Source organism: Girardinichthys multiradiatus, chromosome 11 (assembly GCF_021462225.1).
Source record: "Girardinichthys multiradiatus isolate DD_20200921_A chromosome 11, DD_fGirMul_XY1, whole genome shotgun sequence".
Lineage (NCBI taxonomy): Eukaryota > Metazoa > Chordata > Actinopteri > Cyprinodontiformes > Goodeidae > Girardinichthys > Girardinichthys multiradiatus.
The window spans coordinates 2,940,852-2,953,900 of NC_061804.1; the positions used below are offsets into that span (position 1 = coordinate 2,940,852).

Sequence of the window (13,049 nt, forward strand, 5' to 3'; positions counted from 1 at the left end):
CCTATTGTAAAGGTCTTGACCTTATATGACCCCGAGTAGATGAGTTGGGTGGAAGCTGTACATAACTCACCCCCACAAGACACTGGTGTTCACAGAAGCAGAAGCTGTCAAACAATTTTTTTTCCCCATCCTAACCCATACCCCTATGATACTCAAATGTTGACAGCTTTCCTCTAAAAACTCCCCCAATCCTAACATCACCCACTAAATTATTTTCATGCTTTCAACTGATACTCTTCTCAGAAAGCTCTGCTGAACACTACACATGACTCTCTCGCCCCTCCCTCCTAACATCACCTGTTCACAAACCTCTGACTCGACACTTTAGGTCTGGAGAAGCAAAAGGAAGAGGGGAGGCAGGGTGGAATAGCTCTAATTATTTTATTGCTGTTTTTGAGTAACTTGGTCTTTCCCACCACATTTGCTTTCCTGTTTTGATCATCTCTACGAGTGGTTGGTGCCAGGCCAGTTCTAGGCATGCTTATATAAAGGATGAGGGGGCAGGCAGAAGTCTGAAGGGGGCATCTGTTACAGCCCTGAACATAGGGGAGAAAGAATCACGCGAGTGATTACTTGTTGCTTTTCTCTTGCAGTAGTTTAATGCAATGGAGGAGAGCGCGCGAAAGCCCCATAGTGGAGAATGGAGCCACTACCAATCGATCCCAGAAAAGGCTTACTAGCTGATTCCTGATGCACACATCGCCATTCCCTTAAATGAAATTACATTAATTCAACATGAAACCTAACTTTTTAACACTTTGTTTTACTGTATTTACATTGTTGTTTAGGCTTATGCTTATTAATATGAATTCATATTTATGTAACCCTTTTTACTGTCAACTCTTAAGTATGAAATCAACATATGAGCACAGCTATATAAAATCTTTTAGTACCACAATGGGGGTACAATAGTAGTCTTTCCAACCTGTCACACATCATCAGATGCTCCAGCATGTTTATTGCTGTTGTTGATTAGGGGACTGGGGTAAACTGTTTAATGCTGTGCACTTTGCCAGACTGGACTGGTTTTCCCCCAATTGGGCTTCTTTTGAACATGTTGGGCTGGAAAATATAGCTCTGGGTATGTTGTTAAAATTTGGGCTGCTTTCACAACATTTGGAGGGTTTTTAGAAATTATTCCTGGGAAAATTCTATCAAAATAGTTGTTCGGGGCAGAAAAGTAAAAAACCTACACATCTCAAGTGTTGTCTTTTTACTCATATCAATAGTTCATTTATTTTGAAAAAGAGAATCTATCAAACTTGACATCTTTAATCAGTGATGGTCATTGATTAAAAAACTGTCACATCAAATTATATTGGTCAATTTTAAACACCCAAAATGCTGTAAAGAGTTCATTTAAGAAACCTACTTTAGGTAATTAATGTTAACTTTGGGTCTATTAGTATGCTAGTAAAATCAAATAGACGGCTAAGTAACATTTTCCTATTTATCCATAATATTTTGTTTGCTGCTCTATATCAGAGCATTATATTTAGCCCTCGACATGTCTTGGGCTGTAAAGAACCTAGCAGAATGATTCCTCAACTGTTGGAGTTGAAATGCTTGCATAAAAAGAGCTCCTTGAGTAAAAGTGACTTTTATCTACACAGAACAGAGTTTAGGCCAGCATGCTGTAATTATAAAATACTGTATGTTTGTTTCTGTTATCAACGCTTTGTTGTGAGAGTTACAAGACATTCAGAAAAATGGTTGTGGCCATGCCTTTCCTTTTTTTCAATTCAATTCAATTCAATTCAATTCAGTTTATTTATATAGCGCCAATTCACAACACATGTTGTCTCAAGGCTCTTCACAACAGTCAGGTTCAGTTATTTAATCAAATTGGATAAAAAGTTTTTCTGTCTAAGGAAACCCAGCAGATTGCATCCAGTCAGTGACTTTGCAGCAATCCCTCATACTGAGCATGCATGTAGCGACAGTGGAGAGGAAAAACTCCCTTTTAACAGGAAGAAACCTCCAGCAGAACCAGAACCAGGCTCAGTGTGAGCGGCCATCTGACACGACCGACTGGGGGTTTGAGAGAACAGAGCAGAGACACAAAAAGAACAAAGAAGCACTGATCCAGGAGTACTTTCTATGGGAAGGAATAGTAAATGTTAATGGATGTAGCTCCTTTAGTCGTTTCACCTAGAAAGAAAGAACAGATAAACTTTGAGACAGTTTTCAAGGTTAGAGTCTGAAAGAGAGCACATAGAGTTAGTCACAGTAGAAGCTCAGTCAGTAGCCATGTCTAGGAGAGAGAAAGGGTTAAACACTGAAAGACAGGGCTATGTGGATCATCTATAGAAGGTGAGCATTAAGTTGTTGCCAGCAGAAGCTCGGACGATTCCCCTCTCCAGAAAGGTGTCACAGGTAGACACAGAGTCAGGCCAGGTGTAGCTTCTAGGAAGAGAAAAGAGAGAACAAAGTTAAAAGCTGAAATAACAGCAAATAATGCAAAATTGGAGAGTAGTGTGAGAATGTAGTGAAGAGGGTGAAAGTGGTTGTTATGTCCTCCAGCAGCCTAAGCCTATAGCAGCATAACGACACAGATAGTTTCAGTTCAAATTATTTAGTTAAACGGCGCTTATTTACAACAATGTCGTCTCAAGGAACCCCACAAAGGGTCCCACTGATGGTCATTGTTATACTAAAAACCACAAGGATTGGGATACCTCTCTCTGTCAGACTGATTATAACCATTGGAAAAGAGAAGGGGTCATACAGGTAGCAGAAATGGAGGGTGTGTTTGCACCTCAACCATAACTGAGCCGGTTTAGGCTAAACCTGATTCCCCCTTACTCCAACCAACAGGGAGGGAGGAAGGCTCCCTCCCTGATAAACTAAGACACTCTAACTATAATCTTTATCAAAAAGGAAAGTTTTAAGCCTAGCCTTAAAAGTAGACAGGGTGTCTGCCTCACGGACTAAAACTGGGAGCTGGTTCCACAGGAGAGGAGCCTGATAACTAAAGGATCTGCCTCCCATTCTACTTCTAGAGACTATAGGAACCACCAGTAAACCTGCAGTCTGAGAACGAAGTGCTCTGTTAGGAACATATGGACCAATCAGATCTCTGATGTATGATGGAGCTAGATCATTAAGGGCTTTATATGTGAGGAGGAGAATTTTAAATTCTATTCTGGATTTAACAGGGAGCCAATGAAGGGAAGCTAAAATAGGAGAAATATGATCTCTCTTTTTAATTTTCATCAGAACTCTTGCTGCAGCATTTTGAATCAGCTGAAGGCTTTTAACTGCATTTTGTGGACATCCTGATAGTAAAGAATTACAATAGTCCAGCCTTGAAGTAACAAATGCATGGACTAGTTTTTCAGCGTCACTCCTGGACAGGATATTTCTAATTTTGGCAATGTTCCGGAGATGAAAGAAGGAAGTCCTAGAAACCTGTTTAATATGGGATTTAAATGACATGTCCTGATCAAAAATAACACCAAGGTTTTTTACTTTATTACCGGAGGTCAATTTAATGCCATCCAGGTTAAATGATTGACTAAGCAGTTTCTTTTTAAAAGACTCCGGTCCAAAGACGACAACTTCTGTTTTGTCTGAAATTAGAAGCAAAACATTTAAAGTCATCCAAGTTTTTATGTCTTCAAGACATGCTTGTAGTCTATCTAACTGGTTGGGCTCATCAGGATTTATGGATAAGTAAACCTGAGTATCATCAGCGTAACAGTGAAAATTTATCCTATGCTGCCTGATAATTTGACCTATTGGAAGCATATATATAGTAAAGAGAATTGGCCCAAGTACTGAACCCTGTGGTACTCCACAATTAACCCTGGAGTTTAAAGATGATTTATCATTTACATGAACAAACTGAAATCTGTCAGACAGATAAGATTTAAACCAGCCTAGTGCTGTTCCCCTGATCCCTACAGCATATTCCAGCCTTTTTAAGAGAATATTATGGTCGACTGGATCAAATGCAGCACTGAGATCTAACAGAACCAGAACAGACACAAGTCCATTATCTGAGGTCATAAGAATATCATTAGTGACTTTCAGCAGAGTTGTTTCAGTGCTATGATGAGCTCTGAAGCCTGACTGAAACTCTTCAAACAGGTCATTTCTGTATAAATGTTCACACATTTGATTAGCAACTATTTTCTCAAGAATTTTAGATAAGAATGGAAGATTGGATATAGGTCTGTAATTTATTAAATCATCTCGATCAAACGAAGATTTCTTAAGTAAAGGTTTAATTACAGCTACCTTAAAAGCCTGTGGTACATATCTATTTACTAAGGATAGATTAATCATATCTAAAATGGGGCTGGTAATCAGAGGGAACACTTCCTTAAATAATTTGGTTGGGATTGGGTCTAACATACAAGTTGAAGGTTTAGATTAAGCTTATATTTCTGATAACTCAGGAAGCTCGATCGAAACAGTCCAAACACAAATCAGGTTCTGCAGTTACTTCCAATGTTGTCTCACTTGCTGAGGATGAAGTAATCATCTTCGGGAGTATGTCAAAGATTTTATTTTTAATAGAATCAATTTTATTTAAGAAGAATCCCATAAAGTCATGACTGCTAAGAGCTAAGGGAATGGATGGCTCAACAGAGCTATGACTGTGTAAGTTTAGCAACTGTACTAAGGAGAAACCTAGGATTATTCTTGTTCTCTTCTATTAATGATGAGAAATAAGCTGTTCTAGCTTGGCGAAGTGTCTTTTTATACAACAGTAGACTATTTTTCCAGATAAAGTAGGAATCCTCTAGGTGTTTAGAGCACCATTTTCTCTCCAATTTTCTAACATTGTGCTTTAAAGTACGCAGCTCTGAATTAAATCAAGGAGCTAGCCTCCTATGAATAATTACCTTCTTTTTCAAGGGGGCTGCATTGTCTAATGCATCATGCAATGATGAAGTAACACTATGAAGAAACAAAATTATTGCCCTCCACTGTGTTTCTCTGATAATGAGGAAATCAAAAGTGGAACAGATTCTTTAAAGGTTGTTACAGCATCGTCTGATAATGATCTACTATAATGAAATTTTCTTTCAGGTGTGGAGTACTCGGTTAAATTAAACTCAAAGGTACCTTATTAAGAAATGGACATGGTTATGAGAAAATTATGTTATGTCTTTATACTCAATGCCATATGTCAGCACAAGATCCAGAGAATGAAGACAAAGGTGGGTAGGTTTGTTAATGTTTTGAACAAAGCCATTTGAGTCTAAGATAGCATTAAACGCTATATTTAGGCTATCACTTTTAGTGTCAACATGAATGTTAAAATCAGTCAGTCATTTTCTACTGCTTATTCCATAGTGGGTTGCAGGGGAGCTGGTGCCTATCTCCAGCAGTCTATGGGCAAGAGGCAGGGTACACCCTGGACAGGTCGCCAGTCCATCGCAGGGCAACACACAAACAACCATGCACACACTCATTCATACACCTAAGGGCAATTTAGAGTTACCAGTTAACCTAACAGGCATGTCTTTGGACTGTGGGAGGAAGCCGGAGTACCCGGTGAGAACCCACACATGCACAGGGAGAACATGCAAACTCCATGCAGAAAGACACCCAGCCAGGATTTGAACCCAGGACCTTCTTGATGCAAGGCAACAGTGCTACCAACTGTGCCACCATGCAGCCCTGAATGTTAAAATCCCCCACTATAATAACTTTATCTGTATTTAACACTAAATCAGATAAAAGGTCTGAAAACTGATCTAAAAATTGAGAGTAAGGGCCTGGTGGACGGTACAAAACAACAAACAGAAGTGGTTTTAGTGCTTTGCAATTTGGATGATGGATTAAATATTCAAATGAGTTTTAGCTATTGATTGGTCTGGGACTAGTCAATAAATCCGACTGAAAGATGGTTGCTACTCCTCATCCTCGCCCAGTATTTCGAGGAATGTGAAATTTTAAATAATTAGTAGGAGTTCACTCATTTATAGTAACATAATCCTCTTGCTGCAGCCAGGTTTCTGTGAGGCAAAATAAATCAATCTGATTGTCACAAATCAGGTCACTAACTAGCAAAGTCTTTGAAGAGAGAGATCTTATGTTCAGTAAGCCACTTTTAATTGTTTTATTTTTCTTTTTAGTCTGAGTTGTGTTTATTTTTATGAGATTTTCCTGATTTCCTCCTTTTAGATTATTTTTTAATCTATTCAATTTTGGCCGTGGGCGAGACACTGTCTTAATAGGGTAATGGGTGGGTAGCAGTACAGAAGCTGCAGAGAGGAGTGTTAAACTACGACCCTGCGTTTTTGGATCTCGGCATGATGTCTAGTTTTTGAGGATCTTTTGGTCTACTTCATTTTGTCAGGCAGGTCCTATTTAGGTGATTTGATTGAGGACAGGTGTGGCAGTTATTAGACTTGGGAGTGGCTAGAGAAAGTGAACTCAGGTGTGACTGATAAACCACAGTTTATGTTTTTCAAAGGAGGGGGCAATCACTTTTCACACATGGCCATGTAGGTTTGGATAAAAATAAAAATAAAAACTTTCATTTAAAAACTGCATTTTGTGTTTACTTGTGTTGTCTTTGATTAATGTTTAAATTAGTTTGATAATCTGAAACACTAAAGTGTGAGTAACATCCAAACAAAATAAGAAATTCGGAAAGGGGCAAACACTTTTCATACCACTGTATGTTAATGATTCCAGCTCTTTCATTTCAACTGATGGAGAAAGAAGAGGCAAACAAATGGATCCAGGGAAGATGTTTCACTCCACTAGCTGAAAGGTTTGCTGAGTGGACCATTAAATGCATGATAAGCACACCGACGCTCAATACTGCACATCAGCACAGCAATGCAGAGGAAGACCGTAAGCTTGGTCTGTTGGTAATCAAGCTTTGAAGAAAAGTGAATGACATCTCCCTTTGGATCTCTAGCCTTAAATTACCCTGGAACCTTGTCACTTTATCATGAGAAAGTCCTCCAAACTCTCCTGAAGCGCAGAGACAACTTGGATCTGAGAACAAATTAGACTGAAAACCATTTGTCACACAAACAAACGCTGATGACCATTTGTCTCATACTTTTGAACCAGGCTTCACCACTGTGTGTTACTGTAAATGTCAAGTTTTAAGATATTAGCTCTTTGGGAATTTAAAACTGTTACCTTTAGCATCATGTAGTAAATAAAGGGGGTCAAACTGTAGTGCTGTGAAAAATATTTGCCCCCTTTCATGGATTTCTTCTGTTTTTGCTTCTTTACCAGATTTGAATCTTTCAGATGATCATACAAACAAAAGTCGAGTCAATACAAAAAGCAGTTTAAAAAAAGCTCTCCAAACCAACCAGGCCTTACGCGAAAAAAAAAGCAAAATTGAGGTTTTAGAGTGTCCTAGTAAAAGTCTGGACTTACTGGGGAGGCTGAGGCCATGACTTAATCAGGCCATTCTTGCTTGAAACCCCACAAATGTGGCTCAAATAAAGCAATTACCAAAAGAAGACTGTGTCAAAATCCCTCCACTGTGATGTAAAAGACTCTTTGTCAGGTTTCACAAATGGTTTATGGTGGTTGTTGCCACAAAGGGCAAGAGCATCTAGCTGCAGACAATGGGGAAGAGTCTCCACCAGACTCACCACTACAAAAAAACACATAATTTCTACTTTCACATGTGCAGAATGGTGACAACTTTTGAACAATTTGAAAGATCAAAAAGAATAGCTGATAAAAATAAGATTACATTACGACGCGCTGCTACTGGAACTGTGTATCTAGGTCATCTCAGCTTCTTGACATTGTCTAGTATTGCTGCTAGAACCCAAACTGATGGAGCAGTATCAGACAAGATAGCATGACGCCAGCACCATTTGTTAGTTGATAACAGGGACTGTGTCATGTAAACTTGCATCTTTCTGGTGTGCTGATGTTTGTCAGGACAACAGCATGGCCCTCTGGCCATATCTCTTTTTTCTTTTGTGTATTAAATAATAAAAATAAAAAATGCTTTTCTACTGGTTTTCTGCCTTGACAGAAACCAGCTGTTTGACACAAAGGGCAGAAAAGAAGCCAAATTACTCCAACAAAACTATGCAGGACCTACTGAATCCTGGTGATGATGAATCTGTCAGATTCATCATCACCAATCTGTTCATCCCTCTACTTCCTGCAGAAGAAGACTGCTGATAATGAATCAGAGTGTTTGGGACACCCAAAGGTCATGCCTTTGAAAACTTTCTGGAGATGTCATTGCTCAAAAATCGTGTGGATGAACAAAGGCCAACAAACTGTAATGAGCTCCATGCACCAACCAGACAAACATTGGTATTCAGTCAGGATTTGGAGTTGAAGCTGTTTTCCAGGATGTAAGAGGGAATTCCAGACGTTGTAAAGAAGAATGGCTAATACTGTAGATAGTATCTGTCTGATCAATATGATGTATTTCCTAAAAACAAAGCAGAAAATCATATATTTTTTCTTTACCAGTGTTCCTTGCTGTACAATACAAATGTGTAAAGTAATTTACACAGAATAGAACAGAGAGCGCATAACAAAGTATGCCAGGAGATAGCCTTCTACCATAAATACACTCAGTACAAATAAAAAACAATCACGGACATTATGATAAATTAAATATATTCAATGATCTACAGCATTCATATGTGTTTACATATAATTCGATTTCTTTAACCAAAACTTGTTTCTGGATGGTCTTTGCAAGATTTACAGTTGGGGTCTATTGTTTTAATATATTTCATTATGTTTAGTAGGATAAATTCTGTGTAACAGTTTAATTGAAACATCTGTCATTTTGTTGTTTATCAAAGGTTGTCCACCCCTTTTTCCACAGTGAATCACTGACAACATTTTTCCAATAGAAAACAGCTGAAGGGACAGAAATAACATCTGGTTAAAACAGGGCATACCCTGTTAATTTTGTTATTCTTACAAGCTTAAGAAAAAAACATTTTACCAACGGTGGTGTCAGTTACAGGTAAAAAGGATTTAACTTCATCAACAATATTATTTCTAAAGAATTCATATATGTCATTAGTTACAGCATAAAACACAATTTCATACTATTTAGAAGTTACAGCAAGGCTGTACTTGAGATTCAACTCATTGTAACTTAGTAAAAATCCGTTTTTTGTAAATAGCTGACCCACCAGAAGGATTTATTGTTTAACAATTTAGGGTAAAATTGTGATTTGTTTTTCTAAAGAATATATTTGTTATACCAGAAAAAAATTTGGAGAAAATATATGTTTATATATTAGTGCCCATGAAAGAAGTGCTTGTTTGTGAAATGCAGAGAGTTTAACTTGTATTTTCTATATATTCTAATTACAGAGAAGGAAACTGAACCCACTTAAGCTTGTAAAGATGTACCGATAATTCGGGAAAGTATTATTTCATCTTCTAAAACTCAACGTGACCATAGATTAAACCAGCTGGAGGCGCTGTTCGGCCTCGTTTAGGCTACAGAAAAGCTCCGAAGAAGAACGCCTTTTCACGAGTGTAGCTACTTGTTTTAACGGAGCGCCTGAAAAACGTCAGCCCATGATGATCTGAGGCAGACAGAATATCACCGTGAATATTTACTTAGCAGTTATCATAAGGTAGGTGGTGTCTGACTCTTTTTGTATCTGTTTTAACCGCTTTAAACATGATAACGAAATGCTGAATTGGTCCTAGTTTTAGCTAATGGTCTTGGGCGCTAAAACAAAGGCTGAAAAAGTATCGAAACGTGACCAACAGCTGAAAAAAACTATAACAAGGTTAGAAAAGCCTGTACGTTAAAACTAAATACATTTAATGAATTGCTATATGATTTATTTTTAGGTCCTTGTTAGGAAGTGGGCCCTGTAAGGAACAAAGTAAGGTAGCTAAAAAGCTAATATTACGACAAACCAATGAGACAAGGAGCTGTTCCAGTTAGTTACTCTAATCAATAAAAACAACGTTACTTGTGTATATTTTCCATCGTGTGTACGTATTTCCCAGCTCTGCAGTGTTTGTCGGAAATCTTATACTACAGGTCCTTCTCAAAATATTAGCATATTGTGATAAAGTTCATTATTTTCCATAATGTCATGATGAAAATTTAACATTCATATATTTTAGATTCATTGCACACTAACTGAAATATTTCAGGTCTTTTATTGTCTTAATACGGATGATTTTGGCATACAGCTCATGAAAACCCAAAATTCCTATCTTACAAAATTAGCATATCATTAAAAGGGTCTCTAAACGAGCTATGAACCTAATCATCTGAATCAACGAGTTAACTCTAAACACCTGCAAAAGATTCCTGAGGCCTTTAAAACTCCCAGTCTGGTTCATCACTCAAAACCCCAATCATGGGTAAGACTGCCGACCTGACTGCTGTCCAGAAGGACACTATTGACACCCTCAAGCAAGAGGGTAAGACACAGAAAGAAATTTCTGAACAAATAGGCTGTTCCCAGAGTGCTGTATCAAGGCACCTCAGTGGGAAGTCTGTGGGAAGGAAAAAGTGTGGCAGAAAACGGTGCACAACGAGAAGAGGTGACCGGACCTTGAGGAAGATTGTGGAGAAGGGCCGATTCCAGACCTTGGGGGACCTGCGGAAGCAGTGGACTGAGTCTGGAGTAGAAACATCCAGAACCACCGTGCACAGGCGTGTGCAGGAAATGGGCTACAGGTGCCGCATTCCCCAGGTCAAGCCACTTTTGAACCAGAAACAGCGGCAGAAGCGCCTGACCTGGGCTACAGAGAAGCAGCACTAGACTGTTGCTCAGTGGTCCAAAGTACTTTTTTCAGATGAAAGCAAATTCTGCATGTCATTCGGAAATCAAGGTGCCAGAGTCTGGAGGAAGACTGGGGAGAAGGAAATGCCAAAATGCCAGAAGTCCAGTGTCAAGTACCCACAGTCAGTGATGGTCTGGGGTGCCGTGTCAGCTGCTGGTGTTGGTCCACTGTGTTTTATCAAGGGCAGGGTCAATGCAGCTAGCTATCAGGAGATTTTGGAGCACTTCATGCTTCCATCTGCTGAAAAGCTTTATGGAGATGAAGATTTCATTCTTCAGCACGACCTGGCACCTGCTCACAGTGCCAAAACCACTGGTAAATGGTTTACTGACCATGGTATCACTGTGCTCAATTGGCCTGCCAACTCTCCTGACCTGAACCCCATAGAGAATCTGTGGGATATTGTGAAGAGAACGTTGAGAGACTCAAGACCCAACACTCTGGATGAGCTAAAGGCCGCTATCGAAGCATCCTGGGCCTCCATAAGACCTCAGCAGTGCCACAAGCTGATTGCCTCCATGCCACGCCGCATTGAAGCAGTCATTTCTGCCAAAGGATTCCCGACCAAGTATTGAGTGCATAACTGTACATGATTATTTGAAGGTTGACGTTTTTTGTATTAAAAACACTTTTCTTTTATTGGTCGGATGAAATATGCTAATTTTGTGAGATAGGAATTTTGGGTTTTCATGAGCTGTATGCCAAAATCATCCGTATTAAGACAATAAAAGACCTGAAATATTTCAGTTAGTGTGCAATGAATCTAAAATATATGAATGTTAAATTTTCATCATGACATTATGGAAAATAATGAACTTTATCACAATATGCTAATATTTTGAGAAGGACCTGTATATTGAACAGTTTTGGCTTCTGACATGCTGTTTAAATAATGAATACGACATGAAGTCAGACTAGTTTGAACGCCGCCACACCCACATGTGGTTTGTTTAAAAGCGTGGCGCATCAACCGTACGTCACAGCCGGGTCATAATGGGGAAAGACGAAAATTGGCGCAGAAACCACACTGACTCAGTTCCACGTGTTTCAACACCAAATGGGTCAAGATATGACACCAAACTCTTTTATTGAACAGTTTAACATTGTGTTCTAAAGCATACCTGGTAGAAAGATAATGTACATTCTCATTTATCTTGCTTTTGTTTTTCTGATCAATTAGAGACCAAAAATTAATCACTCAATCTTGAAGAAAGAATAAAAGTTTGATAGATCTTTTTTTTTTTAAAGCAAATACTTTCATGGTTAATTTGCAGCAGATGTAGCTAGTACAATGCTTTTAAAAATGTTGTTCAACAATTAATTTCCTTTTTTCCACTAGCTCACTACCTGGGGTCTATGTTTGCAAGAAATCAAAACTATAACATTTAAATTGATCATTTCAGGATTTATTGACAGTCAAATAATTTAGGGCAATTATTACCACTTTTTAAATATCGGCCTTGGCTTATGCAGCAGAAGACTGGAGGCTGTATTTAAGGTTGAGCACCTCTCACATCCCCAGAGGCACCGGAGGACAAAACAGCAGCTGAAATTGAGATGTTTCAGGGTCAAAATGTGCATGGGGATGGATACTTGTATTATGAATGATTGTGCATTAGAGTAGGAATCTTATGTGAGGAAAACTTCCCCTGGTCTGTAGCAGCTTGTCTCTTATTACAGGGTGTGGTGCACACACTCTGTAATAAGAGACACCACAGTTTCAGCTACAGTCAGGCTTCTGTTTGAGCGTGATTATTTAACCTAGTTTGTGGTACTATCAAAAAGCTGATAGGTTTTATCCTCATGGGTGAGAAAATGTCAACCTGGCCCTGTGGTGCTGTCTCCCACTAGTTTTAATAAACATAACTTCAGAAGTACAGTGAATTGTGTAAGAACGTACCCATACTTTTTCTCAAGGAAAACAGTGAATTATTCCAATAAAGAGTTTTACTGCAGCCCTAAGCAATCCAAGCAATCCAATGCCCATATTCCACTGGCCCGATTTGGCCTGGCTCCACTCCTCTCGGCTTGCTTTGCGAGAGTTTCCATCAACGTTCTCACCGGGAATTGTTATGAGCGTAGTGGGGATGACAGGAACAAATTTTGATTAAACGCGGGGAGGGAGTTGGTGTTTATACCCACCCTTCGTAGATGAAATCTTTAGCGTAAGCGGTCGCACAGGGTCATAGGGTGAAAGGAAACATAAAAACAGACGGAGGAAACCCAGATGTCAGTCCAAGGCTAAAATGAGTGCATCGGCCTAATTTCAGCGTAGTGGTGACAACTTTCAGCGCATTGGCCCGCTATGCTTA

At 39.0% G+C, this 13,049-nt stretch overlaps 1 protein-coding gene across 2 annotated transcripts in view; it reads left to right on the top strand.

The window, feature by feature from the left end:
• The first annotated feature begins 9,425 nt into the window (after positions 1 to 9,425).
• ttc3 (tetratricopeptide repeat domain 3) overlaps positions 9,426 to 13,049 on the top strand; it is a 37,790-nt gene continuing 34,166 nt past the window's right edge. Inside the window, exon 1 of one of the 2 annotated variants that reach the window (XM_047378473.1) lies at positions 9,426 to 9,563. The gene's annotated coding sequence lies outside the window, so the exon portion shown is untranslated. The remainder of the gene's footprint in view (positions 9,564 to 13,049) is intronic. The other variant, XM_047378474.1, reaches the window with a different exon arrangement.